Source organism: Electrona antarctica, assembly GCF_951216825.1.
Source record: "Electrona antarctica genome assembly, chromosome: 1".
NCBI lineage: Eukaryota > Metazoa > Chordata > Actinopteri > Myctophiformes > Myctophidae > Electrona > Electrona antarctica.
In genome coordinates this window covers 55,168,954-55,194,758 of record NC_136806.1, presented here as the reverse complement: position 1 = coordinate 55,194,758, position 25,805 = coordinate 55,168,954, and the positions used below count along the sequence as shown (strand labels likewise).

At 42.3% G+C, this 25,805-nt stretch overlaps 1 protein-coding gene across 5 annotated transcripts in view; it reads left to right on the top strand.

Annotated features, from left to right (window-relative positions):
* Nucleotides 1–25,805, top strand: part of LOC306924140 (uncharacterized protein) — a 328,928-nt gene that overhangs the window by 269,220 nt on the left and 33,903 nt on the right. For 3 of the 5 annotated variants that reach the window (XR_013790129.1, XR_013790130.1, XR_013790131.1), the window contains 2 exons: nt 15,789–15,890; nt 18,276–18,366. The gene's annotated coding sequence lies outside the window, so the exon portion shown is untranslated. Of the gene's footprint in view, nt 1–15,788; nt 15,891–18,275; nt 18,373–25,805 lie in introns of those variants that run through there. The other 2 variants (XR_013790128.1, XR_013790132.1) reach the window with 2 other exon arrangements.

Genomic DNA, 25,805 nt, shown 5'->3' with positions numbered 1-25,805 from the left:
TTGAGTTGGTTGCACTGGACGGTTGCATGTGAGTACCAGAGATGTTGAGTTGGTTGCACTGGACGGTTGCATGTGAGTACCAGAGATGTTGAGTTGGTTGCACTGGACGGTTGCATGTGAGTACCAGAGATGTTGAGTTGGTTGCACTGGACGGTTGCATGTGAGTACCAGAGATGTTGAGTTGGTTGCACTGGACGGTTGCATGTGAGTACCAGAGATGTTAAGTTGGTTGCACTGGACGGTTGCATGTGAGTACCAGAGATGTTGAGTTGGTTGCACTGGACGGTTGCATGTGAGTACCAGAGATGTTGAGTTGGTTGCACTGGACGGTTGCATGTGAGTACCAGAGATGTTAAGTTGGTTGCACTGGACGGTTGCATGTGAGTACCAGAGATGTTGAGTTGGTTGCACTGGACGGTTGCATGTGAGTACCAGATATGTTGAGTTGGTTGCACTGGACGGTTGCATGTGAGTACCAGAGATGTTGAGTTGGTTGCACTGGACGGTTGCATGTGAGTACCAGATATGTTGAGTTGGTTGCACTGGACGGTTGCATGTGTGTACCAGAGATGTTGAGTTGGTTGCACTGGACGGTTGCATGTGAGTACCAGAGATGTTGAGTTGGTTGCACTGGACGGTTGCATGTGAGTACCAGAGATGTTGAGTTGGTTGCACTGGACTGTTGCATGTGAGTACCAGAGATGTTGAGTTGGTTGCACTGGACGGTTGCGTGTGAGTACCAGAGATGTTGAGTTGGTTGCACTGGACGGTTGCATGTGAGTACCAGAGATGTTGAGTTGGTTGCACTGGACGGTTGCATGTGAGTACCAGAGATGTTGAGTTGGTTGCACTGGACGGTTGCATGTGAGTACCAGAGATGTTGAGTTGGTTGCACTGGACGGTTGCATGTGAGTACCAGAGATGTTGAGTTGGTTGCACTGGACGGTTGCATGTGAAAACCCACCTCTTCAGGAAACACTACCCTTCCTCTCTGCCTGACCTACTTGTTGTTAACTAGTTGTACGAACGCTTGTTTTCTATTGTTGTATTGTTTATTGGATCTTGTTTAGTCGATACACTTAATTGTTTTAGCTCATGCTCATTTGATTTAGCTACTTTGTCTCATCTGTTTAAGGAAATAGGTAGCTGATATATTGCACTTTTACCTTAGCACTAGGTATACTCTTGGTTGCTTGTTTTTGCAGAAAATGCACTAAAGACTTCTGGTGATTAGTAGTTTTTGTTCCCTACCTATGTTGAATACACTTATTGTAAGTCGCTTTGGATAAAAGCGTCTGCTAAATGACTGTAATGTGAGTACCAGAGATGTTGAGTTGGTTGCACTGGACGGTTGCATGTGAGTACCAGAGATGTTGAGTTGGTTGCACTGGACGGTTGCATGTGAGTACCAGAGATGTTGAGTTGGTTGCACTGGACGGTTGCATGTGAGTACCAGAGATGTTGAGTTGGTTGCACTGGACGGTTGCATGTGAGTACCAGAGATGTTGAGTTGGTTGCACTGGACGGTTGCATGTGAGTACCAGAGATGTTGAGTTGGTTGCACTGGACGGTTGCATGTGAGTACCAGAGATGTTGAGTTGGTTGCACTGGACGGTTGCATGTCAGTACCAGAGATCTCTCTCTGAGGAGGATTTTGCTATTGCATGTTCGGTAAACACTTTCATCTGAGAGCTCCCTGACACCCAGCGGTCCGTGCCAGACCTGGGCCAGATAGCAGTTGTCAGTGTTGGAAAGTAACTAACTACATGTACTCACTACTCAAGTACTGTACTTAGTTACAATGTTGAGCCTACTGAGGTATGTTTTACTTTAGAATTTTCAATACTTTTACTTCTACCCCACTACATATCAGAGGAAAATATTGTACTTTTACTCCAATATCTGCAATTATTTGAAACCTTTAGTTACTATTTACTTTGTAAATTGTCATTATTATTACGAAACACTAACAACTTTAGCCCTATACTGTGTGCGTGCATGTGCGTGTGCGTGTGTGCGTGTGCGTGTGTGCGTGTGCCTGATATAGCAGATATACAACCTCACAACGCGTCGCATTGTGAGCATGGGTCGTGTGTGATCGGTTGTTTTCACAAATTGGTTTTGGGCGGGAACCCCTTTTGGTGTTAGCATTATGCTACGCTTCAGCTATTGAAAAATAGCAGATCTACAAGCTCATAGCGTGTAGGTCTGCTATTTTTGAAAAATCGAAGAACGACTGACACAGAAACGTAGCTTTTTCAGAAAACTGTCAGGATGTAGAAGACATTTTTTTTAATCTGATCTCAGGTCAAAATTGTTTAAAGGTTCCTCTCATCTGAATAGGCATAGCACTCACTGTCTGAGAGAAGAAAGTATATTCTTCCTCAAAGTGACGCCGTCATTAGCATCCCCTTGGTACGAGCCGTGACCCAGGATACTGTGCTTCTCCACACAACACTTCCTGTGACATTCCCCCGTTTGATTCTCTGCAGTAACCTTGGCAATCGGCTCAATCACAGCGCATTAATTCCAGTCACGGTCCCCTCGGTTGTACCGGGCCATGCATCGTACTACCCAGCCCCTGATATACCCTGAATACTAGCCAAGCCCAACGATTCCCAGGTCCCCAGGCCCCCATCGGCGTCTGTCTGCCTCTGCCTGCCCGCCTGCACTCTCAAAATTGGCCACTTGTTTGTCTGCAACACAGTTTTAGCTGCCAGATCATGGAAGTCTCAACTTTTTTTTTCTTTTCTTTTCTTTTTATTTATTTATTTCTGTCCCCATTGGTCTTGTCAGGGTGGGTTTTTCTCTCTCTCTATTTTGAGGGAAGTCATGCTTAATTTATGATCTGTCGTATGGCAGTGTTGCACACCGAAAATAGACGGTGCAAAGTATAAATTAGGTTTCAGGCATGTCTGTGTGTGTGTGTGTGTGTGTGTATATATATATATATATATATATATATATATATATATTGATTATGATGATTATAAGGCTTTGCTCAACATTGGTTCCACACCTTCACCAGGTCATCCATATTATGTCAAAACGATGATGATAAAAACCATCATTAAAAGGGTAAAAGTCAGATGCAAGCCTCCTATAGAGACCCCATGTTTTACTGCAACCACTGCATGTCATGCTGATGCACACACATTTTGTTCCCAAGATGATATTATTTGCAAACAAAAAGAAATGCAAACAAACAAAACATGTCCCTATGCAGTACATTGTCAGAAACAGGTAGACACAAACAAAAGATTCAAAGGACCGTCACCAGAGGGGATTGTGACGTGCAGTCCAGCCTTTGCGCAAAATTCCTTTTCAGTTCAAGGAAGCACAATTTGGAACAATCGACCCGCTAACACAAGAGAGAGTCCAATTTTAAGGTCCAACTAAAGGGATGGATGGTATAGGATGTATTAGTTTTCTTGAGTGTCCTGTATTTTAGGTCTGTTTTAGGTCTGTTGTTTTTCGTCTTCTGTTGGTACACTTTTAGTAATGTTTATGTGCTCTTTTTGTATTATCGCTGTTTTTTTTGTATGGGAACTATGGATAGAAACTAGCATTCTTTCTAAATCTGGTGTCTGGTTTACACAACATTGATTGTGTTTTCATTAATACGCGCTGTCCCTCCCAAATAAATAATTTACTATACTTTACTGTAACTTCCAGTTTTCAGTACTTTTACTGTTTCTCCTCTACGCCTCAGCAGCAAATATTGTACTTTTTACTCCTCTACAATTATTATAAAACTTTAGTCACTTTGATTTTTTATTATTATTAAAAAAGGAAAATGCATTAACCACTTCAGTCCCATACTGTATACTTTGGCTATTTGAAAAATAGCCGATCTACAAGCTCACAACTAGCCACCTGACCCAGCCAGCGTGCTTTCTGGTCTAGAGCCCGGGCGGGCGCGTATGGAGCAACATATTATGGTTCGCCGATCGCCCGCCCCCCTGCCCCCCTCGTAATTACATTTTGAATATCAAACTTGTACTTATTTCCATATTGTGGTATTAACCCATTCAGGCCCGACGTCGAAATTTGAAAAAAATGTTTTCTAAATCATGACAATTTTTGAGGCACAAAAATTTAAGATTTGAGGCACATTTTAACGATTTTTCAAAAATAGCAGATCTACAAGCTCATAGCGCGCCACCGAGTGGCGCGCTATGAGCCTGTAGATCTGCTATTTTTCAATAGCTAAAGTTTAACGTAACGTATACTGTACTATAGCTAGCCTTCCTCCACTCTGTGCATACATGCTCATCGGGGCTGTGTGACATCCTCCTCTTAAGGGACTATCTGGCGGTGTGGGCACTTGACCGAGAGGGCTGACTCTGTGGTTCAGGACGCCGCGGAGCAGACAGAAATGTAGCAGCTGCTTGTTGTTACAATGGTGTAATGGAGACTCGCTACCAACAGTCAGTTTAACCCATTTTGGACTGAGGTCGATTAAAAAAAAAGGCTTCAAAATCCTAACATTTTTCTGAAAAACCCATGTTTCTATGTCAGTGGTGCTCAACCTTTTTCATGTCAAGGACCCCCAGAATTATCTCTATTGGGCCACGGACCCCCATCTCAAAATATGTAGTTCCAGGGACCCCCCAGAAGCCAATATTTTAGTTAAAAATCACACCTGTGTGAACTGAGTGGTGTAAGGTCTTATATAGCCTGATCAGCTGTGGTCTGACGTAATGTCTGACGTAATGAAATCACACCCGGGTGAACTGGGTGACCGTAGCAACCATGCTCATTTTTTCTGCACAGACAGACAGACAGACAGACTCAAAAATGTTCGCTCTGAAATATATATTCAATGATTTGTGCCACATTTTCACGACTTTTCAAAAATAGCAGACCTACAAGCTCGTAGCGCGCCACTACGCTCACATGAGCTATGAGCTTCAATAGCTAAAGCATAACATAATGCTAACACCAAAAGGGGTCCCCGCCTAAAATGGGTTAAGGGGTCATTTCCTTGTGCCCCTCAATAAAGAGGCTACTTTGATGCCAGGCAGGTAGTCTTTTCTCCCCTGTCTGACTCTGAGCTTCATAATGGACAATTAATGAGCCATCGCGTACAGGCCAGACAAAGCCTCCTTGAATGCTATACAGTGTGGCGCTTTCAAGAGCACACACAGCAGGGAGACTAGCTGACCAGGCTGCTGGGGGGCTTTTATCCGTATATGCATGTAGAAGACACATCCTATTAATACATTAAGTCAATCCACAACAATCGATATCAATCACCCAATCAAACGTTCTCAATAGAAAAAGTATTACGTTAACCCATTTAGATCCGAGTTAAAAACGTTCACTTTGAAAGAATATATATATTCAAAGATTTGCGCCACATTTTTTTACGATTTTTCAAAAATAGCAGACCTACAAGCTCGTAGCGCGCCACTCGGTGGCGCGCTATGAGCTTGTAGATCTGCTGTTTTTCAATAGCTAAATTATAACATAATGTTTAAAACACCAAAAGGGGTTGCCGCCCAAAATGGATTTTAAACTATATCACTATCCAAATTCTGGGCAAATTCTGCTATAATAACTTCCTCTGCATCTTTTTTTTCTTTCATTGTAGCACTTAAAGTATATATATATTCTTAAATGTTAAGAATGTTCATCCTCTTTGAGCTGCCGAGGCATCTGTGCCTCTGTCACTACATACAAACAAATAATTCCCGCAGTGATTTTAATTCTGTCCACCCTAATTTCTTCAAGGTCTGTCATTCAGCTCCAATATTCTTGCAAGAACCTGCGAGTGGTAAAGACAGCAGCTCAGCACAAAGTACCGTTGATGGCAATGGGTGTCACCTTGAACGCATGTACAGTGTTTTCCCCACCGTTCTTCTTCATCTCATGGCCAAATGGCAAATTAAGCACCTGAAATGGGAAAGGCAGATGGAAATTAATTAAAAGCTGTTAAAGGACCACTTCACCACTTTTCAACATCTCTTCATATAATTGGTCCTCACTAATGTTCATGATAAAACACCACCATTTTTGTCTCCACCAGGCCGAAGGCATGGGGAGAGAGTATGTTTTGCACTCCGTCCGTGTGTCCGTCCTTCCGTCCTTCCTTCCTTCCGTCCTTCCGTCCGTCTGTGAACAGCTAATCTCCGGCACTGTTAACCCGGGCGATGCCAAACTTTGCACACACACTCCCTGGATGCCAACGATGAACCTCTGCCCCACATTTTCCAGAACGGCCTGTTATAGCGCCACCATGAGGCAGCTTTTCACATTTTGTACCTAAAACTGCACCGATCTGCGTGAAATGTTGCATGCACACTCCCTAGAGGCCAAGGACAAACCTTTTACCTGCATTTTCCGCATCTGCCTTTTATAGCGCCACCAGGAGGCCGACTTTTGTAAAACAATTTTTTTGATATTACTCCTCCAGATTCTGTCCAAAAATCTCACAAATCGTTACACAGTATCTCTATGGTCATGTGCTCAAGTCGGATCTGTCTGATATTTCATATTCCATCCTAATTGGCTATAATTGGCTTTCACAGTTTGCAAGATTGCCCCGTTTTGAACAATAGCCTCAAATCATGAACGCAGCATGCAATTTACGTGAAATCTTTCACACATTTTCTTACTAGGCTGAGGAATATATCCCACCCTTTTCACATTGGCCTGTTATAGCGCCACCAACAGGTTGATTTTTGCAAAACACATTTTTGGAACAAAATGCCTCAAATCGGTACACATGATCTCTGTAGTCATGTGATCAAGACGAGTCTGTTGGATTTCTCAGATTGTACACTGATTGGCTAAGATTGCCTTCCAAAGTTTTCAGGAGTGGCCCGTTTTGTACAAAATGCTGCACATGTCCTGCTCATCCAGAATTCTATCCTCAGAGATGCTATGAGTGATCTGGCTCTGCATTTCCTCAACAAAATTAAGGAAAAAAAAATCCTCCTAAACATTTTGCCAAACATCACACACACTCCTATCCTCCTGGTGGAGACCTGTGCCCGGAAGGGCACTTTTTCTAGTTTCCTACTCAGTCTGTGTCTCATAGGAGGACTTTGGGCAGTTCGGACACCCGTCCACCAGTGACATCATCATTAGGCAGATTTTTTTTTAAACAAGATTTGTTTTAAAATATATTTAGATTTTTATTATCGTGAGAACGATGGCTTCAACTTTTGCATTGCAACTTTTCAGGAAAAGAAATCCTGCCGTTTCTATTAGCTTGGATTCACCATTGATGATGTCACTGGTGGACGGGTGTCCGAACTGCCCAAAGCCCTCCTATGAGACACAGACTGAGTAGGAAAAAATTGTGGTATTGCCTCGGAAACCCAGACGTTTTTATTTCCAGGGAGAAAAAAAAAGTCTGGGTCCGAGTCCACTTCAATTCGGCATAGAGTAGCGCAAACATCGCTCACTCTCTGCTGATTTCTGATCGTCTGCACCTTTGTTAAATTTACACACACACGCACACATGTACACACACACACTCCTCTCTCTCTCTGTCGCTCTAAGTAATTAGTCTCATGTCGCGCAGCTGCGCATAGTTTCTCCCGGGAGCTGCCTATGCCATAAAATATGTTGTGTTGTCGTATTAATAACTTTGTTAAGATTTGTTTTAAAAAAAAAAGCCTTCAGCTGCACTTCCGCTTGACTTCCTGCCTTCATTGGGATACACGACAGGCATCTATTTTTGAGTGGTGCAACCACTCCAAGGAACAGCAATGTCCCTATGTCCAAGTACCTGTCCCTATGTTTAGAGTACCAGTAGGGGCAAAAGTGGCGCTGTTGTGCTAGAAACAGAGAGAGAGATAGTGTTGCACTGTTGCCTGCTAATGAGAGAGAGAGAGAGAGAGAGAGGTGTCTGCTAAATGCTAATTCCCCCACACAGTAACTCTGTCATTTCTCGACCGTTTCGGATCCGGAACCGTGCCGTGGGTCTGGAAGTTCCGGGGACCCACACGGAGTTGCACCACTCAGTTCACACGGGTGTGATTTTTTTTAAATAATATCTATGGTACCAGGCACATAGCCAACTCGGGTCATGTATAGGGTACTAAGTATAGAGGGTTTACGCTGTTAAAATCTATTCTAAAGGATGTAGTGTGCACGGAAGGTTCCAGCAGTTTGACATGGCAGTTGTAAAGGCAGGCCGCCTTCATTGTGATTGCTTCACTGATGTATTATGGGTTTTATCTTTTGAATTAATCTAGTGTCATGTCTATATTAGCCGCCATGATCCAAGAGATACAGTAGCCTCCTTTCATGAGGCAGCTTTACTCATGGCACCTATAAGGCCTAGTGCCTTTTGATGAATAGTAATTGACTGTTGAATGGTATTATGTTGTATTACCTTAGCACTCAAATCAGAGCGGGTGTTATTTACAATGGTTATATACTTGTGTACAACAACAGTGATGCTGTAGCAGCCGCCAACCACAGCAAAAGACCATAAGGGTGTTATGGGTGTCATAGACTTATATGGGCAGGTTGAAAAGTTAGCTTGCAAGCATACACAACACATCGGCTCCTGACAAAAGTATGAAAAGATATATAATTTTAAAACTGCCCTTTTCAGATTGAAGATTTGTGACAAGATGAAACCTTTGAAAGGTATTAGACCCGGTCTAATGGTAACAAACCTTTTCAAGCCCAAGAGCCCATTTTATTCCCAATATTGTAAGCCATGATCTACCACTAAAATAGGCTATGTTTAAAAAAACACTTTTTGACAGGCTCAATGCATGTGCACACAAACACTATAGTTTAAATAAGAATAAATACTGAAAATCAATGCCAAAATATTAAGACAAATGTATTTTTCCATAGTCAGACTGCTTGCCTGTGTAGGTATAGTAGTGAGTGAGAGGCTGTTTAGCTCTGTGGGTTTTTAGTTGTGCATCACAAGTTCACAACGGATAGCGGTCAAACAAGAGAACAAACAAACTCTGCAGTTGATTACTCGATACACATGTCTGGGACCATCACTGTGAGCTATTCAAAATCCACATTCTGTGTATTGGTAGTGATGGCTGGCTGCCTGTCAGTCTGACACCCGCTCACTCCGGGATCTACTTGAATGGCTCGTGCGAGCTACTGGTAGCTCCCGAACCCCTGGTTGGTTACCCCTGTATTAGAGCAACGGGCAAAGACAGTTAAATGTTTTCTATAGACTCATTCCAAAAATATGCAATCTTTCATGTAGACTTTGTGTAGACTCCTCCTTTATTGATTTGAACTGCATGGCTATATGCTCTTGACATTGTTTATGTTCCAAAACGTCATCCTCCGTTCTCATCAGCTGACCGCAGATATACCGAAATGGGTTTTTTTTGCGGTTCACGCTGCTGCAAACATTCAAAGCAAAACCACTGGATTCAGTTATGTTAGTCTTTTAACCCCTCACCCAGTCCCATTGTACGTAAATAACATTTAAAGAGTGTTACCATGCATAATGCATATGTTTGTATAGATTTATGTCACACGGAAATGATGTATGTATGCTCATGTGCAGGAAATGAGGACGGTGGGGTGGGGTGGGGTGGGGTGGGGGGGGTGTTGGGTCTACAACAGTAGGTTGTCCTGGACCGAAGGCATCTGTCTGGGAGTGGCTGTAATTGGCTGCAGTGTGGCGCTGTCTCATTAATATGGAGCCCAGGGGAATGAGACAGCCAACTTCATCCCTCCCTGTATTTGATTGTTTGACTGTGTCTCCATTGATGCTAAACGCGGCGCTCCCGGGGCACACCATGCCTGTTTCCTTCTTCGTTAATCCATTTTGGCCTGACGTCGAAATTAAAAAAAATATATATATATTTTTTTTTAATTCTGAAAATGTTGAAAAGGTTTCTACTGTATATCAGTGGTTCTCAATATTTCATGTCAAGGACCCCACAAATTATATGTAATATGCCACCGACCCCCATCTGAAAACATGTTGTTCCAGGGGACCTCTCCTGAAGCAAAGATTTGAGTTAAAAACTGAAACTCTGAAAGAATATAGCCTATATTTCAATGATTTCAGGCACATTTTCACGATGTTTCAAAAATAGCAGACCTACAAGCTCATAGCGCGGCACTCGGTTCCCCGCTATGAGCTTGTAGATCTGCTATTTTTCAATAGCATAATGCTTAAATAATAATGCTAAAAGGGGTTCCCGCCCAAAATGGGTTAAAACCAAGAAAATGAATATTAATGTCATATGGACTGGGAAGCCTGTGCGCCGGTGGGGGGTCGGGGCCCGGGCAGTGTCGGGGCCCGGCCCGTAACTAGGGCTTTCCAGTCATGGTTTTAGGCGCTCTACTTTGGCGGGGTCGAATCATGCAGGGATGTGCTCTGTCAACATGCAGAGCCACGGTGACACCTTATTTCTCCTGTCTAGACAGGATCAGAGCCCTAGACGTAATCCTAAGCACTCGTGGCAAATACATAAAAGAAATGGGCAACCAAGCATCCCGTGGAGCTGGCTGTCTTGAATATCTTTTCACAGTGTTATATGGAGAGCAATACTTGGATGTCAAATGTTTTTTTCATGAGTGAATGTCATTCCGTTGTTGTGATTTTAGACACGCCGTAGATCATTAGCAAACGCTAACAAAGTTTAGCAAAGTTTTTTTTGTAATTAATTGATCATCTCTGTCTGGAATCGGGGATGCACCGAAAGGGAAATTCTTGGCCGAAACCGAATACCGAATATAGGAAACAGTCGGCCGAATACCGAATATCCGAATATAAATAATTATATATCTTTTTTCCTACCATTGCTGTCATGGCCTGCTGTTAAAGCTACCTGATTTATGGCAAAATAAATGGTTATGGCAAAACTTAACTTAAAAAATAATCACTGTTATGGGTCCATAAAACATTTATTCAGCTCTTTTGAATGCATTAATTGCATACACTATTCGGTGATATATTTTCTGCCTATTTGGGCCGAAACCGAATAGGCCGAAAATGCATTTTTAGCCATTTTCTGCCGAATATTTTCTGCGGACGAATATTCTGTGCATCACTAGTCTGAAGGTAGAAATGTGAAACGTGTAGATGGCTATTTCCATTTGGCTAAAGGAGATGGACGTCATTCACCACAATAGTCAACATGACCACAGGCAGTTTGACAATGTTGCGATGAATGTGCTTTATACATTTTAATTCACAACCTGTACAGTTAGTAACTTGCTATTTATTTATAATGTTGGATAAGAAGACCGTATAATTATTCATGCTGTCTTGTTTTGGAGTCTACTAGCTGTCATAAATCGATTATTGCCCTTTTTTTCATGAAACCATTGCAAATTAAACCAGCTTGTACAGTAGGTCTGCTATTTTTGAAAAATCGAAGAACGACTGACATAGAAACATAGCTTTTTCAGAAAACTGTCAGGATGTAGAAGACATCTTTAGAATCTGATCTCAGGTCAAAATGGGCTGGTTACAGTAGCCTAAGAGTAATCATTCAGGAATGTGTGTCATACCAAGCAGGCAAAGGTATAAGAGTCACGAAGGTGCAAGAAATAATTACATTTAAGTTGGACTGTAATCGGTGTTTTTGGCAGCTAATTTTTATTTTAGTTTTAGTCAGTCTTTTGAATAGTTTTCATTTAGTTTCAGCCACATTTTACTCACCTGGAATGTTTTAGTGTTGGTCTAGTTTTAGTTACAGTTGATTTAGTCGACTAAAATGTATTTTGGCGGGCCTTGATGCCGTCGTAAATGCTGATTTTACACTTGCTGAAAATAGCCGATCTACAGTGTAAAAGTGTAAAATGACTTGATAATTAAATGTCTTACTTATACTGGATATTTTGTCCACTATAGTCCCTTCCTAACATTTTAGTCTAGTTTTTATTTTAGTCATCGTAGCTTAGTTTTCATTTAGTTTTTGTCCTAGTATTAGTCGAGGAAAACAACACTGACTGTAATGCTCATTGAGTTGTATCCATTTATCCCCACCAGGGGTCTTCCAACAGGGGGTCCTAACCTTCAGAGATACTACAGGGGGTCTGCCAGCCCAAATCTTTGTGTGACATTAGCCGAAAATAGCATATCTACAAGCTCACAGCACTGAGAGGCGAACTTGTTGAGCTTGTAGATCAATGAAATCTATATGAAAAAGTTTAATCTGCAACACGGTTGTATACAATATAGGGGTCCCTGCTTCATCTCTATCTCATCTAGGGGGTCCTTAGGCTGATAACCCGACCTACAGTATACACGTTGTTGACCAGGGTCTCCCAGGGGTCTATACTTGATCCCCTCCATTTTTCCACCTACACCAAATTTCCTCCCTGAAAATTGACAATCCAAAAGCAGATTTTGTTTTCAGGATAATATTCGGGCAACTATTTATTTTGCCAAATGTCGCTATAGGCCTATCTCACAGCATTTCCCCGCCCCCTTTTTACGCCCCTTTTTGTTGATAGTGGTGTTGTTTTTTTTGCGGTCCATAGGCTTCCATGTTAAAAGAGGTATTTTCACAAGCCACAAACTACCGTTTTGTGAAGGTAAGGTTTATTCTACTTATTTGAGTTGTTATACCATTGTGTTTTCTTCATATTATTATCGGTCTTTGACATTTTAACATTAGGAAATGTACTTAGATTCTCCAGAGAAAAAAAGTGTAAATGCCTAATGTTAAATGACACCACGATCTACCGGAAGTGGGCGTGGAAAGGGGGCTGTGAGATAGGCCTATTATGACATGGCGAGAATAGATGCTATATACTAGGGTTCCTGTCCGAAGTAAAAGGAGACAGAAGTAGCATGTGCTTAAATTCATATTTTATATTTTATAAAATGTTTCAGATGTCAAACATTTCTGAGATGATGGAACGGTGATGGATGATGATGGTCATGGAAGGGGAACATTTTGAAAGCTTCATGGGCAAAGATAATATAATAAACTAGAAAAAGTGCCCTTCTGGGCACAGGTCTCCACCAGGAGTGTGTGTGAAATGAAATGAAATGAAATGAAATGAAATGAAATCTATATTTACCCAGGGTATCTGGGCTAAGCTCAAGAACTTGTTTCCAGCCAGGCCCTGCTCATAGAACACATTTCATCGTAGTGGTTGATGCCTTGTTCAAGGGCATTTCAGCGGTGGTAATTTTAACGTGTCGGACGGCTGGTTCGAACTGGGAACCTTCCGGTATCTAGACCGCGCCGCTATCCGTTCGGCCACCGCTGCCACATGATGTTTGGCAAAATGTTTAGGAGTGATATAAAACGTTTGTTTTTTGCAACAATTTTCTTCATTTTGTTGAGGAAATGCAGAGCCAGATCACTCATAGCATCTCTGAGGATAGAATTCTGGATGAGCAGGACATGTGCAGCATTTAGTACAAAACGGGCCACTCCTGAAGACTTTGGAAGGCAATCTTAGCCAATCAGTGTAGAATCTGAGACATCAAACAGACTCGTCTTGATCACATGACTACAGAGATCATGTATACCGATTTGCATGAGATTTGGATGAAATCTGTGCGACTAATATAAACAATGTGTTTTGCAGAAATCGGCCTCATGGTGGCGCTATAACCGGCAGATGTGGAGGGATGCAGGGAAAATGTTTTTCCATGGCTTCTAGGGAGTGCGCAACTGCGCATACAAAGTTGTACACAGATCGATGCAGTTATAGGTAAAAACAGGAATTGCCCTGTTATAGCGCCACCATGAGGCTGGTTTGGAAAATAAATTGTGTCATGTCGTCCTCAGCCTAGTGGAAAAGTGTGTGTATAATTTCACGTAAATTGCACACTGTGTTTGTGATTTGTGGCATTTTGTTCGAAACGGACCAATCATGTGAGCTTTGGAAGCGAATCTTAGCCAATCAGGAAGGAAGATGGGAAATGGTGCAGATCCGTGTTGATCACATGACTATGGAGATAGTGTATACCGAATTGTGTGATGTATGGATAAAATGTGTACGAGTAATCTACAGAAATGTGTTTTGCCTAAATCGGCCTCATGGTGGCGCTATAACAGGCCGTTGAGGAATATTTGGGACAGAGGTTCGTCGTTGGCATCCAGAGAGTGTGTGTGCAAAGTTTGGCATGGATCGGGCCAACGGTGCCGGAGATTAGCTGGTAACAGACGGACGGAAGGAAGGAAGGACGGACACACACACGGACGGACGGAGTGCAAAACATACTCTCTCCCCATGCCTTCGGCCTGGTGGAGACAACAAACGGTCAAAATGACCTCTCAGACATGCTAGTGTTAAAGAACAAAATGGACACAAGACCAGTCTAAATAATTAAATAATAATAATAATAATATTCCGCTAAAACTTTTGATGGATAGGCCAGAACCGGAAAACAAAATAACTGAACTGACTGACAAGACACAACGGGAACAATATTTAATTCCCCCAAACTGAATGACAAGACGCACCGGGAACAGCGTTTAATTCCCTGAATGGACTGACAACGCACACCAGGAACAGCACTTAAATCCCCCCAGACTGACTGACAAGACACACCGGGTATAGCGTTTAATTCCTCCTGTTCTGACCAGGGAGTTGGTGCATCCAAATGAACCCTCTCTGTCTGTATTCAATCTGCCTCTCCCATCATTTCATCCCTTTTGACACGTTGATGCAGCAAAGTGTGCCATTTTAACCCATTCGGGCCTGACGTCGAAATTTTAAAAAACAAATCTAAATCATGACAATTTTCGGAAAGATTTGAGGCACATTTTAACGATTTTTAAAAAATAGCAGACCTACAAGTTCATAGCGCGCCACTCGGTGGCGCGCTATGAGCTTGTAGATCTGCTATTTTTCAATAGCTAAATTATAACAATGTTTAAAACACCAAAAGGGGTTCCCGCCCCAAAATGGGTTAATGGTTAATGTGGTTAAACGCTAACGTGACATGGATGCGTTCCAGGTCTCAATGGATTAAGACCCATCAGGCCGATTCTACGAATGCTGTCTAAATCAGTAGTTATCAAACTTTTTCGTGCTATAAAAGGACCCCCAAATTGGACCCCCATCTGACAATGCTTTGTACCAGGGGACCCCCCCCCCCGGAAGAGAAGATTCGTGGCCCGGGACGGCTGGCGTAGACGCGTCCGGGCACCTAGGCTGCTAATCCATCCTGACAGCCTGTCGCGGGTTCAAATCCCGATGACCTTTGCTGCGTGTCACTCCTCATCTCTCTCTCCCCATTTTCTGTCAGTCTACTGTCCTATCAAATAAAGGCATAAAAAGGCCCCACAAATATATATAAAAACCAAAGAGAATATTTGTGTAAAAAGCGGCTCAAAGTGACGTGCTGTGAGCTAGAGTAAAAATCACACCCGTGTGAACTGAGTGGTGTAAGGTCTTATATAGACTGATCAGCTGTGGTCTGACGTAATGTCTGACATAATGAAATCACACCCGTGTGAACTGGGTGACCATAGCAACCATGCTCATTCTTTTTGGTACGAACAGACACGGGTACATTTTTGAGTGGTACGAACAGACACGGGTACATTTTTTTGGTACGAACAGACACGGGTACAAAGCCAGTTGAAGTGAAAATAACAAACTATACTGTATATGAAACTAGAGTATGTTTCATCATCATGTGATTTGCATACATTCTGGGCATGAAAACGGCTGGAATCAAATTGTAATTTTAACACAATAAATCAATAGGCATTGATTGAGACGGCGTGCGAACACTGTGAACAGTTGTGTATACAATTGATTTACGGATTTACCACAGGAAAACAAAAAAAGTGAAATCCCCTTCCTAACAACTTATCTTTTTTTTAATGATCTGATCTTTCTTTGTCTTACAGTGCATGGTGGCGTTTGAGAGAATGAGACGGAATATCTTCAAAGATGCCTGTTGAGGATGACCTTTTTCATCATTAATTATCTTCACAGTGAAACTCTTCGAGGTAAGAGAGGAACCGTTTACAGACACTCCATTGTGTGTGTGTGTGTGTGTGTGTGTGTGTGTGTGTGTGTGTGTGTGTGTGTGTGTGTGTGTGTGTGTGTGTGTGTGTGTGTGTGTGTGTGTGTGTGTGTGTGTGTGTGTGTGTGTGTGTGTGTGTGTGTGTGTGTGTGTGTGTGTGTGTGTGAGAGTGTGTGCGCGTTCATACTTCCACTGCTTGATAGACACGGCCAAATGATAGGAATCATCAAGACAATGGGTGTTTGTCATCACATTATGCTGATTATATATATATATTATATGAAACCTTTAGTTACTATTTACTTTGTAAATTGTCATTATTATTACGAAACACTAACAACTTTAGCCCTATAGTGTGTGTGTGTGTGTGTGTGTGTGTGTGTGTGTGTGTGTGTGTGTGTGTGTGTGTGTGTGTGTGTGTGTGTGTGTGTGTGTGTGTGTGTGTGTGTGTGCGTGTGTGCGTGTGTGCGTGCGTGCGTGCGTGCGTGCGTGCGTGCGTGCGTGCGTGCGTGCGTGCGTGCGTGCGCGTTCATACTTCCACTGCTTGATAGACACGGCCAAATGATAGGAATCATCAAGACAATGGGTGTTTGTCATCACATTATGCTGATTTGGTGAAAAACCTCCTTGATTTTTGATTACAGTGGTATGAAGCTCCAAACGTCTCCGAAGGGAACAGGCTGAGAATTACAGGGGAGAAAAGGGAAAACGTAGAAGCGACGTTTGATATGGTTGCATTACATAATCAACCATAAACACCTCATTAGGACAAAGTGAAGAGACTGCTCAGAACTATACTACTGTGTCAGTTTCACTTTAGCACACCGCCAGACTCCTATCCGTTTAGCCATGAGGTGATGAATTATTAATTATAGAATACATCGAACCCTCGCAAGGGAGCTATGCCGCGTCCTCGGAGCAGACAACCACAGAGGGACATCCAAGGTGAAATTAAATGGGTTACTTTGCCGACTATTTAACGGCAATGAAACTAGGAAATATACCTATAATTGGTTTAAAACATTGAAATGTGAAAATGCCCCGATAACTAGGCCTGCAGTCGGGTTAGTCCTCTGCCTCAGACACCTGTGAGTAACATTAACTCATTCTAGGCGGGAACCCCTTTTGGTGTTTTAACTAAGCATTATGTTATACTTTAGCTATTGAAAAATAGCAGGTCTACAAGCTCGCAGCGCGCCACCGAGTGGCGCGCTACGAGCTTGTAGGCCTGCTATTTTTTGAAAAATCGTGAAAATGTGGCACAAATCTTTTGAATATATATTCTTTCAGAAGACTTTTTTTTTATTTCGATGTCGGGCGTAAATGGGTTAATAAGGCTTCAATTAACCATCAGGGGTCCGCCCCCCTGACCTTCCTTCATAAGTTACCGTATTTTCACTGGAAGCATTGGGAGAATAAGCGGAGCCAATTTATGCCTCTCCCACCTTGGTACAGAGTGAGCCTTATTGTACGACGATAACTACGCTGTTGCATTAAGTCATACTTCGCTATACCTTGGACACCACAACACATGCCATTGCCTTTTGCCCTATGTCCTCGCCCCTTTTCCCTTCCTCCATTTACTTCCTATAACTAAATCACATATAAACATCACCACAACAGAGACCTGCTGTGTCACCTTTGTTAATAGCATCTTAGACCAGATGTTTAAATTATTCAGTCCCTTTTTTAAAAAGGGAGAACTCGACAAGCTCCTTAATTGATACAAACCCCCCTCTGGTGAAAGGCTCTGCAGCTCCCCGGAATTGTGAAGGCTTGGTTTGGGCCGAATGCCATTGTTCTTCTAGCGAATTGGTGTTTTTTTTTAATGAGAGACCACCCTGTCTCATGCTTGGCATTGCAGCACAATCATCCACAGCTGGACTGTGAGGTCCATTCCACCGTAAATTAGTTGAGCTGTTGTTGCATCTCACTGGTCAGCACTAACACCAGATGCTTCAGTCTCCCTGTCATTGATTTAAATCTCATTAACCACTAGTTTTTCCATTTGTGTTTTGTTTTCTGTGTTTTTGTTTAAAATGTTGAAACAAAGTTCAACGTTTCAGTTTTTTATTTCCTGGTTAAATTAGGACAATTTCCACCCTTTTTTTTACTGATACAATTCTTCACAAGGCTCTTCCAGTGTTACACATTTCCATTGCTTTAGTTTCCTTTCCTTTTCTTTTCTTTTCCTTTTTTCGATAGATGCAACTTGACTTTTAGTGTAGTCAGAAAAGTGGACCAATTATTGTCAAGCTGGCACCCCACCCCAGTAGCAGCCTGATTGTTCTGAGTGAAATAACCATCGCATCAATAAGATATCAATTTGGGTTTCTTCCAACATCTTGCTACTAATTCTGTTCCCCAGGGGGGACTGCAGAACATTTGATCCTAGAAGACTAGTGGAAAAGGAGGGCCGGAGAGCAACAATGAGGAGAATGGCATTTGTGAGCTCCGTGGTGCGTAAGTAACGGCATAATGGCGTGATTGCTATACAGCACTTTCTTGAAAACATATGTATTGTCCCAATTGCTCTGAAATACATTGTCTAAAACCCAGCGTACAGTGGAAGCTTTGTGGGCTGTGATGATTGCTGCCATGGTTTTTCAATTGTTGTCCGTGTCGTCCAAAGAACTGTATATTTGCAAAAAATAAACTTTCATGGTGCCATTTCTGGTTTAGAATTTAGATGATACTTTAATAATATACAGAGAGGTTTCACTAATCGAAAAGTTAACATAAAAAGTACTTCTTCTTCAATGCAGGATTTCAGCACACAAATTTGAAATGGCCTTAACTCACACTGATGGTACTGAATATAGCATAATATCGTATAACATGATACAATTGTAAAACACTAGAATTTCGCGGGCCTTCGGCCCGCTCATCCCAGAGTTGCGTTGCCCCGCGTTGCGATACAGAAGTCCACAGATACAGAAGTCCACAGTGACACGCGTTTTATGCAGCTGTTTTGTGTTGCAGCGTGTGCGCGCGCGCGCGCGTGTAGTGTTGTTGTTCTTATCCATAACAATAAATGGATCAAATATGCTCTATATTAGTTATGTATAGATGTAAAGCAGTGGCTGTCAAAGGTGTGATCCAGGGACCCTCGTGGTTCCTTGAGGGGGTTCCAAATGGACCCATTATAGGTCTGTAACTCTGAGAGTGTACAAATGGAACCAAGTGGACCCTACAGGTCTGTAACTCTGAGAGTGTACAAATGGAACCAAATGGACTCTTTTATAACGTGTAACTCTGATACTGTACAAATGGAATCAAATGGGACTCTTATGGGTCCATTTGGTTTTACTCTCAGAGTTATGGGGGTCCTTGAAATTAAAAAGGTTGAGAACCTGTATGCAATGGCTTATGTCTTGTAAAAAGAGAGACCAGCCTATTCTCCAAACCATCATATCTTATGCTTTGCTAGATTGTACAAATTAATATTGGGTCAATATAATTTGCAGGACTCACGTGTGTGCTCTCTGTCTCTCTCGCTCTCTTCTCTCTCCTCCGTCTCTGGGGTGTGTGGGGGGGGGGGGGGGGGATTAGTTGCGCGGCCTGCGACAGTGCTATACTTCTCCAGCAGCGGTGCAGAACCGAGAGAGTGACACATTCTTTTGGATGTAAACTGCGCAACGTGTAGCTTTAAAGTTCGGATTGTGTAGTCGCACCGGTGGTACAAAGTGAATGTTACAGCGCGCACGGTGATGTTGTAAGGCGCAAATGCGAGTACCTAGTCGCACTGTCGAGCCCTGTGTAGTGTAGTGGCATTTTCGCTGCATCGCGAGGCGATCCAAATTCCCCCCCGCGCACGCACGCACGCACACACACACACACACACACACACACTGTACGTAGCTGTGTGTTGTTGCAGCGCGCGCGTGTGCGTGTAGTGTTGTTGTTGTTGTTGTTCGTGTCCATGTATGCGCGTCGGTTTGTCCCGCTTGTACCACGGCAGGTTTGCACAGTGCGCTCAGTGCGATATTTCCGAACGTGGGCGTTGTGTGTGTGTGTGTGGGTGGGTGTGTGTGTGTGGCTGGCCTGTGTTTTGTTGCGTAGGGATCGCCATGTGAGGGGGCTAGCCAATAAGGGCCCTGTGTTGCATGTGGAGAATTGTGTAGGTTAGTGTGTGTGGCGTAGCCGAACGGGGTGGTGAGAACATGAGGGGGATGTAGCACAGCAATCGGTGACCCCTACATTAAGCTGTGTTGCTCCCAAGATGCAGTGCAAATGCGTGTTGTAGCAACCGTAGCCAATGGGAAAACAGGATGCAGTGTTGCCAGGTCCGCGAATTGTAAGCGAGTTGTAAGTAGCGTGTTGAATGGCATTTTTTCTGGGCTTGTTGTCATAGACCTGGCAACAAATTAGGCGGGGGTGTCGGTGCTTGTGGCGTGTTTGTGTTTATTATTGATATTGATGTTGTTTGTGAGTGTGGACGGGAGGCGGCTTTAGTGGAAGTGCAATGACAGTTTTTACGCGGGTGTTGGTGAGTGGGGCCGTGCGGCGCGACATGAGGAGATAGGGAACGAACGACGCGGAGGGTAAGTCTGTGACGTGTTAGTGTGTTTAGTGGGTTGTTGCAGTGTGTGTTGCAGTGTGTCAGTGACGTAGTAGCTGGTGCCTTTTGTTCCTGTCCTGGGGACACCTCCTGGGGACACCTTTTCAATTGTATATAAGATTAATGCAGGGATAACTAGAAAGTGCCCACTAGAGTGCAGACCTCTGCAATGGCAGCATGTGTTCTGAAATCAGTCAATTATTGTCTCCACCAGGCCGAAGGCATGGGGAGAGAGTATGTTTTGCACTCCGTCCGTGTGTGTGTGTCCGTGTGTCCGTCCGTCTGTGTACACTGTACAGCTAATCTCCGGCATGCCAAATTTTGCGCACACACTCCCTGGATGCCAACGATGAACCTCTGCCCCACATTTTCCAGAATGGCCTGTTATAGCGCCACCAGGAGGCCGACTTTTGAAAAACATTTTTTTTAATATTACTCCTTTCATATTCCATCCTAATTGGCTAACATTGCCTTTCAAAGTTGGCAGGATTGGCCCGTTTGAACAAAATGCCTCAAATCATGAACGCAGCGTGCAATTTACGTGAAATCTTCCACAGACTTTCCTACTAGGCTGAGGAATATATCCCACCCTTTTCACATTGGCCTGTTATAGCGCCACCAACGGGTGGATTTTTGCAAAACACATTTTTGGAACAAAATCCCTCAAATCATGAACGCAGCGTGCAAATTTACGTGAAATCTTCCACGGACTTTCCTACTAGGCTGAGGAATATATCCCACCCTTTTCACATTGGCCTGTTATAGCGCCACCAACAGGTGCGTTTTTGCAAAACACATTTTTGGAACAAAATGCCTCAAATCATCCAATTGCCATCCAAGGCGTAAGAAGAAATGGCACCCTTTTCACATGGGCCTATTATAGCGCCACCAGGAGGTCACAACCTGACCTGCCCTGGTGGAGGTGGAGACCTGTGCCCCGAGGGGCACTTCATCTAGTTTCCATATAATTTGACCGAGACCATAATTGAGTCAGCTAACTATGATATAATTGCCATAAGTAAATACTAATTTCATACATTTCTTGCCTATAATCGTGTGATTGAAGTATTGATAATCTCAAAAAGATTTAGCAAGATCTGCCATACATCTATCTATGCAATTCTTTACTTGTCATAAAATGATATGCATTTCTGTGCAAAATGATATGCATTTCTGTGTATCCTTGTGTGTACAAAACAATCACAATGCTCTTCAACAGCTACTGTATATATACTGTTAATTATAGGAGCATTGGATAACAACCACAACTTTATATCCATCATAAAGTATATTAAAACTGAACCGAATAACACACACACACACACACACACACTGAACCGTATAAAATTGATAGGGTCCTTGTCTAGGATTGACTGTGTCATAATATTTTAAGCCACTGTAAAATATACTATACGCACACATCTGTTACCACATCAAATCAGTATTAATGCGCCAAACAAATTGTTTCTAAATCAAACGTAGTTGTGAAGTACATAGCTTGGCAGAATGATTATTTTAGTTTATTAGTTTAGTTTATTTTGGTCCTTATGCATTACAGTACCTACATAACAAAAAGGCAATTAATTAATTAATTATTTATAGAAAATAACGATCCAAAGATTGATTATTATTATTATTATTATTATTATTATTTATGAATAAAAAAAAAATCTAAATCATGACAATTTTCTGAAAGATTTGAGGCACATTTTAACAATTTTTCAAAAATAGCAGACCTACAAGTTCATAGCACGCCACTCGGTGGCGCGCTATGAGCTTGTAGATCTGCTATTTTTCAACAGCTAAATTATAACATAATGTATGTAACCACCAAAAGGGGTTCCCGCTCAAAATGGGTTAATGTAGTAACCATTTTATAAAAGCAAGAAGCCCTGAAAGGCCAAAGGTTAATGGGTCACAGTGATTTTGTCTCCACGTCATGCCCAACAACATGCCTTAACTCTAAATTCAATTAAACGTAAATTACAGCCACTTGGGGATTATTGCTTTAGAGTTTAGACAGAAACTGAGTCCAGCAAAGTTGGTGAGAATCCGCAGACTACGTTTGTCTTGAGGGGGTCGTTCCTACTGTATGTTCAGCTCTATGCAAACTAAAAGCTCCATGTTTCCTCAATGAATATCCATTATGATTATTAGCCCTGTTTTCATTTAGCTACTACTGTATGACATTTAGCAGATGCCCTTCTCGGGAACGTTCAGTTCCAAGTGTCCTGCCATTTTATTTTTTTGTCATCAAAGTTTTTTCTTGATTTTACAATAAAGCATACAAAATACACATGACTTACACAAAATAAAGAGACAAGAAAAACAAAACAAAACAACTAGCAGTCAAAAAAGAAAACCCCAATGGACAACACCCCTCCACATTCTGTTGTTGACAATAGTGATTATATCATCTGTAATGTATTACCAATTACAAATTGTTACTGCAACCATCCTTTAATATACAAATAAAAGTAGTGTCCTGCCATTTTCCATGTTTTATACCATGTTTTATATAAAAACTGAATTCATCAGCCCCCCGTCCCCCAATCCCCCCTCCGACACACACACACACACACACACACACACACACACACACACACACACACACACACACACACACACACACACACACACTCTTTCTCTGAAGCAACATGTGTAGAGAGTGATATACCGTATATGCCCATACGGTTTATTCTTTTTTTTTTTTTTTTTTTAAGATATTTTTTTGCGGCTTACGCCTTTTATTGGTTTCTGAAGGGACAGACAGTAGGCTGACAGGAAACGGGAGAGAGATGGGGGAAGACATGCAGTAAAGGCCGTGTCGGGCTCGGGAGTCGAACCCGCGGCACACTGCGACTGGATTACCAGTCGGGTGCCCAGACGGTTACGCCACCGCCTGGGCCACCATATGGTTTATTCTGTGTAGGTTGACAGTAACCATTCGTTGAATGTCATATACGTCTGAGCATTTTGCCTCGAGGTGTAATAAAACAATATCAGATTGCGGGGAGACAAAGTATAGAGACTTTTATTTTGTTGAGAGAACACAGAAACACGTTGAGATACTTTGATCACCGACAGACAAATGAAAACATGACATCCTCGGTGGAGGAGATTATTATTTCTGCCAGGAGATCTTGCATTCACGTGTGTGTGTGTGTGTGTGTGTATGTGTGTGTGTGTGTGTGTGTGTGTGTGTGTGTGTGTGTGTGTGTGTGTGTGTGTGTGTGTGTGTGTGTGTGTGTGTGTGTGAGAGTGTGTGTGAGACTGACTGCCTTTGTACAAGGCATTCTTGTACTTCTATTTATGGGGCGACTGTGGCTCAGGAGGTAGAGCAGGTCGTCCAATGATCCATGGGTCAGCGGTTCGAATCCCGGCTCCTCCTGTCTACATGTCGAAGTGTCCTTGGGCAAGACTCTGAACCCCAAATTGCTCCCGATGTGCTGGTTGGTACCTTGCATGGCTTCCGCCGCAATCGGTGTATGAATGGGTGAATGTAATGCACAATCTATGTAAAGTGCCTTGGATAAAGGCGCTATATAAATGCACCATTTACTGCCTTTGTACAAGGCATTCTTGTACTGTACATGGTGTGTGTGTGGTGTGGTTACACCGGAGATTTCCACAAAGACAACCCTGATGAGATCTTGTGGCATGTGTAGGCTTCTCCAGATGGCTATAGGCACTACAGCATGGAGCAATGACAGGACAGCATAATCAACCCAGGTGTTGTTTGTATGCAAACTGAAGTGAATCAGTATGTCCGCATACCACTGATGGATAATTTTGAGTTATTGTAGATCTGTTATTTTGTGGATGGAAGTTTCCATGTTCCCAATGACCATGTATTTTTCATGCCCTGTGTCCCACTGGGTTGCATCTCATTTCTGCCCAGCCTGTAGATAAGTTTTCACTTCTCCCCCAGCCAGCGTGCTGATAAAATAATTGTTTTCTCCTGTTTGCCCCAACACCCAGTGTGTCTGTGGAAAACAGCATGTTATTCGGCCTTGGTGCTTTGCCAGAGCAGACAAGTTGTCTCCTAGTTATGTTAGCTGGTTGGCATACTTTAAATTATGAACTACATTTAGATGATTAACTACATATCCCATACATTATGCTTCCTGGTTTAGATAGGAAGTGACAGTGAATCCTCCTTTGGTTGTTTGACACGTTGCTCTGTGTAGCGTATTCATCTGATTACAGTATACCATATATACCTTGTCCATTTTGTGGCACGGGGGAGAGACATTTTGTAATTTGGCTGTATGTGGGATCTCTTCTGTGCTCTCTCCGAACTGAAAATGAACTGACAATTCCATATGCTCTGACTGGACTCACTTCTTTCTGGTGGACTCATTTTTCCTATTGGGTATTTAAAGGTATTTTTCTAAAGAGTATTTCCTGCTTAAGGTAACATTTGGATATTGATAGTATTCCTGTTAAAGCTAATTTTCAACTTTATCATCTAAATGGTTTAATAACCATTTTTCCCAATTGTTAGAGGCTCTCTGCCTAGATTTGTATTTATTTGTACTCTGATTACTTTAGTAAAGTATTTTTATAGTTTCAGCTCTGTTGCAGCTCAGTAATACAGTATTATACAGTCCTTTTTATCATTAGTAAATCATTAATTGTCCCTTCTGCATTTTATATGTAACAAATTGGTCTTCGAGTCTTCCCTTATCCTAAATATTTCCAACAACCACCACCTGTAACTGGTAGACAATGAGCTCTTTCAGACAAACTCAACCTGCATCAACCGCCTTGCAAGGCGGTTGATGCAGGTTGAGTTTGTTGTTTTCTTTTTTTCTTTTTGTAATATTGTTTTCACAAGAATTCTGGACAAGCCCTTATCTTACCCAGTTACGATATCCAATAAATAGTGGTAGAGGCAAAAACAAAAAAAACGCTGTAGCTTCAAGCAGCCCATTTGGGACAAAACTCTGTAGAGACATCTCCGACATTATGAAAGACAAATGTAAACAAAAAAAGATCTCAGTGAATGACCAGTGAACAATAAGTGGACGATGACAATGGATTTGAGATTACAGTGAGATAACAAAGCAAGGATCAGAACGACAAGGTTAGTTTTGAAGAAAGAAAGAAAGAAAGAAAGACATTTCATTATTTATTAAAGAGAATAAATGAGCTAAATAACAGCTATTTTGTTTACTGAAAAACGGAGGTAACTGCCATTGCATAAAGATCGTAGTAAACTTTGCCGCTATGAGTGCGGATGAGATAAACCTTGACGGAAGTTATCAGCTCTGGCCACTGACCTATGTGCCATTACTGAAAGCACTGCACAGGCTGCCATTATTCATCTCTGCT